This window comes from Hyalella azteca, unplaced genomic scaffold (genome assembly GCF_000764305.2).
Source record: "Hyalella azteca isolate HAZT.00-mixed unplaced genomic scaffold, Hazt_2.0.2 contig9713, whole genome shotgun sequence".
Taxonomy (NCBI): Eukaryota; Metazoa; Arthropoda; class Malacostraca; order Amphipoda; family Hyalellidae; genus Hyalella; species Hyalella azteca.
The window spans coordinates 352,174-358,597 of NW_025939775.1; positions in this window are offsets into that span (position 1 = coordinate 352,174).

Consider the following 6,424-nt stretch of genomic DNA (forward strand, 5'->3'; position numbering starts at 1 on the left):
AGAGTAACTCCTCTATCTCGCAACTGCCTAATTTAATTCAAGCGCACATAATTCATGAAATTACTGATGTAAGTACCTAATCGCTAATATGACTGTAAATCGATGGCTGGAACTCTATGAAAATATGATAATGTGATAGGCTTATAAAAAATTTAAAAGAGATCTGCTATCTCTAGCAAATGTGGGGTAATGAGCCTGAAGCGAACTGAGTTAGCAGCAGAGACAGAGCAGCGTTGTTTTAGCTGCTAACGCCACGACAGCCAACGCTGCAGTGCCGAGCGCTGCCCAGGAAACCTGCGACGCCACGCCTGCACTACGATGCACTCCAACGCGTCTTGGGTAGTGTAATAAAAACGTCAAACTCAAAAATATTTTGAAAAATTGGCATGGCTCTTGAATTAAATAAACAAGCATATGAAAAGTTAGGGAAAATAATGGTCTCGAGTGCAAATTTTTCCAGTGAACAATTTTTGGCGTTAGCCCCTTATAAAATAATGTTATTTGTTTCAAAATATTAACGAATGCAAGATAATGTTTAGAATAATCATGACTATAAAGTTTTTTCTGTATTATGTTCTATGAATTGCGTTATTGCAGGCTGATGCACCAATTTGCCGCCACGACCACCAGAGAGCGCTGTAGTGATCGGCCGGCGAGAGGAAGAGCGTCGTGTTGCGCCCTCCTGCGCTGTGGCCGCCTCGCCATGAAGCCCTAATGGCTCTCGGCTTCAATTATGTGCCTATTGCGTCATTTCAAAAAGGGCTTAAATATATTGAATATTTCATTAGCAAAACTCACCTCGCATGTGCTCAATTTGGGAAACAAATCAAGAAAATAGTCCACGGAGTTTAAAACTAATATTTAACTTGTCGTGAACAAAGAATTTTCTGTGGAATGAGTTTTAGAGCTGAATTGACCCCATACATAATTATATTTACTTTTAAAATTATTTAAGAATTATTAGCAATTTAACGCATATATAACAATATAATGTGCTTCACAAAGTGAATTTTTTTATTTTAATACTCACTTGCGACACATGGGCATTTTGAGGACAAGGGAGCTAAGGCCTCAGGAGATGTGATGTGAGCGAACGTTTCGTTCCGCAAACAGCACAAACTGTCTGTAGTACAGCACGACAACAAGCAGGAAATACAGTATGTTTAAAGCATTATAAGCGCATTCCGACCCGCAATATGGAATGTGTCGAAATTATTCGTAAAAAATAATTAATTAATAACTGATCATCAGTTTATTTATGGGGCTTTAGAAAATTTTGAAGAAGCTGAAGCCTCCTTAAAATTGCATAAATGACGTCACTGTTTATATGTAGGATTTGGTTGAATTTTTAGTGATTGACTCGTAAAAACACAGTTTTGGAGCGGCAAATGAAACCAGGAATTCAAACTACTTCATGAGAATTTTCATATAACAGAATTTTCCAAATTATAGCTAAGCAGTAGCGATAATCAATGAATAATTGGCACTGTATGAGCAGCATTTACATATTGATCTTTAAGGTAATTTATTGGTTTTTAAGGTAGCACTAAGGTAATTACGTGATTCACATCGCTTAATTTATTTAATATAATGCTTCGATTCAAACTACTATCCGCTAATCAAAAAACTTCAATAAGTCTTGGTATCTGTGATTTAAAAATGAAAATTTTTCCCAGGCATCAATCGAAACATAAACATATATAACATGCATAATACACATGTTACACATGTAATGTTATATATTATTATTTTATGCAGTGCATTTCTGATCTTTAAGGGGACCGCCCTAGCATACGAAAACTTCTACAGTTATTATCCGATTGTCATGAAACTTCACATACATACGTAAAATGTAAAAAAAAACATTTTGCTCCTATGAATTTTTCGAAAAAATTGATAGAAAACGTGAAATTCATAGAAAACGGCTAAAAAGTGCACTCACACTGAAGACGGCTCTCACACTGAAGACAGCACTCACGCTGAAGACAGCACTCACACTGAAGACAGCACTTACACTGAAGACGGCACTCTCACTGAAGACGGCACTCACACTGAAGACAACACTCACACTGAAGACAGCACTCACACTGAAGACGGCACCCACACTGAAAACGGCACTCACACTGAAGACAACACTCACACTGAAGACAGCACTCACGCTGAAGACAGCATTCACACTGAAGACAGCACTCATGAATAAATTGGTTTGTGAATAATTTTGTTATAAAGTCTAAGACTTCCTAATTCTCACTATTATTTACCTCTTTTCGAGATCTTTAATCATTTCTACTTGGCCACGAATTCAAATCTGAAATACCATTTTTCGTCATAAATTTATTGAGTTAACTCATCGATTTTCTATCTTCTGATATAAATTAGAAATTGGTCAGGTTGACTTTTTGCCAGAGTGGCGGTAAACGGCGCATTGATTTACGGTTCTAAAAGTCAGAACAGCGAACTAGTTAGCAAAGGAACAATGACAACACATGGAGATAAATTCTATAGTTACTATATTATAGAGAAATCTAGTCTAATACAATTGGACAGTCGGCAGAGCACGATTTACACGAAATATGGTCCTATACTGCCACACCAAAATATGTAGCTCAGACAGAGTTACACAGGGGAATTTCCCGACATAGCATTTGTGCTCAAAATATCTCCTATCCCGACCTATCTACCCAGTTATTTCACTTCTATGACTCTACGGAAAATAAGATAGTTTCTAACAGTTTCCCGGAGTACATCACCGAAAATTTTGGAGATGGTGAGGCCCACTGCGCAGCGGGTGGCGAGTTTTCCAAGGCTAAGCGACGGCGAAGATTAGAAATCGGGAGTCTTCAGTCCGCGTTCCCTGGTGTGCGTGTTATTTGGGGTGATGCGTTCTTTCTTGCTGTGGCCTGTAGATACTGGCTTCCGAAATAAAACTCTATCTCGGTGGAAATAGGTTTCTTCGGTTGGGAGATTGATGTTTAAGAAATAGCGTGAGATCCGTTGCAGTTCCGTTGAGCCGTACGACTGTTGTAAACGACCGAAGATTAGAAATCGGAAGTCTTCAGTCCGCGTTCCCTGGTGTGCGTGTTATTTGGGGTGATGCGTTCTTTCTTGCTGTAGCCTGTAGATACTGGCTTCCGAAATAAAACTCTGTCTCGGTGGGAATAGTTTTCTTCGGTTGGGAGATTGATTCTTCTCTTGTGCTATCAAACACGCCTCATATTTTCCGTGTTGTCCTGGAAAAACTCCAACACGAGATTTCTGCACAGACTCGGCGATCTAAATTCCGCACACAACACGATGTCCTCTCGGCACGCTAGCCGACTCGCACTGAGCTGCCTCTTCTCCTACCTCTCTCCTTTTATAGCCCCGTTCGCTACCCGCGTGAGGCGTCCTACACCCGCTTTGTTTTGAATTTTAAACCGTCGGCTTCAATCAATCTTCAACGGTTCTACATATATTAACAATTTTGAGATACTATGAATTTCTATACTAATCACTCACGCTGAAGACAGCACTCACACTGAAGACAGCACTCACACTGAAGACAGCACTCACACTGAAGACAGCACTCACACTGAATTAAGACAGCACTCACACTGAAGACAGCACTCACACTGAAGACAGCACTCACACTGAAGACAGCACTCACACTTAAGACAGCACTCACACTGAAGACAGCACTCACGCTGAAGACAGCACTCACACTGAAGACACAGCCTGTCTCTTATACACATCTAGATGTGTATAAGAGACAGACACTGAAGACAGCACTCACGCTGAAGACAGCGCTCACGCTGAAGACAGCACTCACGCTGAAGACAGCACTCACACTGAAGATAGCACTCGGCTGAAGGTATTGAATTTCAGAGGGGGACATATTGCATTAATTCAATGACGACAAACTTTCACAACCGCGGCTTCGTTTGCAGATTAGACGACTACGTGCGAAAATACACACAGGAGTGAGAGAATTTTACTAAAATAGCTGCTATAATAATATAGCGGTTTCAGCGTTTATTAGACCATAGGCCTGTCGCCGATTATTAACATCGCAGAACATTCACTGCGTGTAGCGGTCTCGAACACGCAACTCACTGCTCTAATTCTGATTTGCTTAACCGCCCGGCCTCCTTGCCGATTCTGACCGGAAACTGGCGCACAGAGCTGGGATTGAACTTACGCCTCCCTGCGCCAATCCTGGTACTCTGAACTTCCTCCGTTCTGAGGGAGAATAAGTCAGGGTCTTGAAGATTCAATTTCTATGAGTCATACTAAGAATGCATGACATTTTTAGTATGACACTCAAGACGGCAGGGGAATTTGCGTTAGATCAAGAGTCAACAGCAAAAATATAAGATCAAATGAAATCGCAATGCAGATTCATAAGCAAAGTACGGGACAAATAAAGTCGTGTCTTTAGTAAAGAGCACGACTTCTGGGACTAACGAATTTCAGGAAATGGGAAAACAAGAGAAAAATTCTATGCAACGATAATTAGTAATTGTTTATAATTTAGTGCTGATAAATTAAACATTGTGTGCAACCATGTTATTCTTATAGAAAAAAAAACTACAAGCTATGTTGGTAACTTTTAGGTGCAACAAACGCAATCCCGTAGTTCCTTAGTGTAAATCAAGAAAATATTTATGCCACGTTTTAGGAGGCCAGGGCAACTGAGCAGAGCGCTCCGAACCCAGATTCTGGCAGTGTACTATCAGAATCTGCTGAGAATCTCGTCGTGCTAACTACACTTATCATCATAAAAAGTTTGTACTCTCGATTTTGTACTTTAAAAAGTTTGTATTCCGTAGCTTTTCATCACCAGCTAGAATACGTAAATAGTTGACAAACCTCATGTTTACAAATATTCTGATTGGATTAAAGCAGACAATTATGAGTGTCTGACTTACTCACGAAACCATAGATTTCTCGGAAAGTTTTAGATTACTGATATTGATAAATATTATGAAATTATTGTGATGGTAATATTGTGAAATGTAGCAGCTGCAAGGAACGTTATTAACAGTTCAGGTGACAATAAAATTATTGCTAGTCAGTCGATTATAGTTGAAGAAAACGCAGAGCGGTTAAAAAATTTGTAATTATTGACCTTCATCTTAAACTCACGAGGACCTTGGGTCATATAATGGAAAAGAATGCAATCTATGCTGCCGCAAAGAAAGGGGGAGATGTTAATTGAACTCCTCTCCATATGCTTCCATTGAAAACATCATTAAACATGTAATGTATTTCATGGTACGTAAAATGACCTCGGATAAAATTTATCAGTAGGTCATCTTTTCCATTTAAGCATAAAGATTTTTTGTCGAGCAGATTGTAAGAAAGCATTTCAAAGCATTAAAGACCAGTAGAGTTCAGCTATTTTCTAGTCTCTACATGATCCGAAATTATCGCTATGCTTATCATATTGACTGCCTCGGTGTACTGCAGTCCATATAGGATGTAGTAAAGGTACCGGATGGTAGGTACCGGATGGTAGGTACCGGATGGTAGTTAAGACGTCTCAGTCGTTTACTGTTATCGTTCACTGAGAGCGGATTAGAGAAGAGGATTATAATGATGTCCTGTAGTGGCATAGAGGAATACTTTCCAATAGAAATTAAGTGAACTTAGCGTAAAAACCAGCTTTCTATTCTGTTTATTTTGATCGCAAACCAATTTTAGGGATTTTCACATTTTAGTAGGAGTTAGGTTGGCCCATGTCACATAATACTGCGCTCCCTCTATAAAATAGTTTCAAATGTCGAATTTCATGATGCATGTCATGAGAAGCTTCATTAATGAACTATGCATTATTAATGAATACACACTACGTATAGCCAATACCATTACGGAGATGTTAGGTGAACGAGAGTTCAATTTTTAAACAGAACGGAAGCGTTTGTATTCTGGGGAACATGGTTGTTTGATTGTTGCTAATTTATGAATTATAGTGATATCGTCTTCGCCATGCTGAAACAACATAATTTAAATCATTCCGTTATTGAGCGTACGTTCTTATGCAAAAAAAATTATTGCACCCATTCCGATGTTTGAAGTGCGTTTAGGCGGGCTACTTTTGCGCAGGATATTAGAGAGTAATTTTATTTTATGAACTTTAGGACTAAGTTCAAAATGGACAGGATCGCTCACGCATGCTTCTAAACATCACCGTTCGTTGGTTAGGAATGTAGTCAAAGTATAGTATGGCATAAATATTAAAATTTGCCAATTAATATGGGCTACTAATTTCTTATTCATAGAATGGTACTCTATAGACGTTAAAATGAATAAATCTAAGCATCACAGCGAACTGGTTTGTACTGCATGTGCCATGAATAGTCCAAAGCTGAACTCGTTGACCGGTTATCGGTCACCGAGTTCAGATTTGACTCATTACTCGATCTATGCGAATCTTAGCTCACCA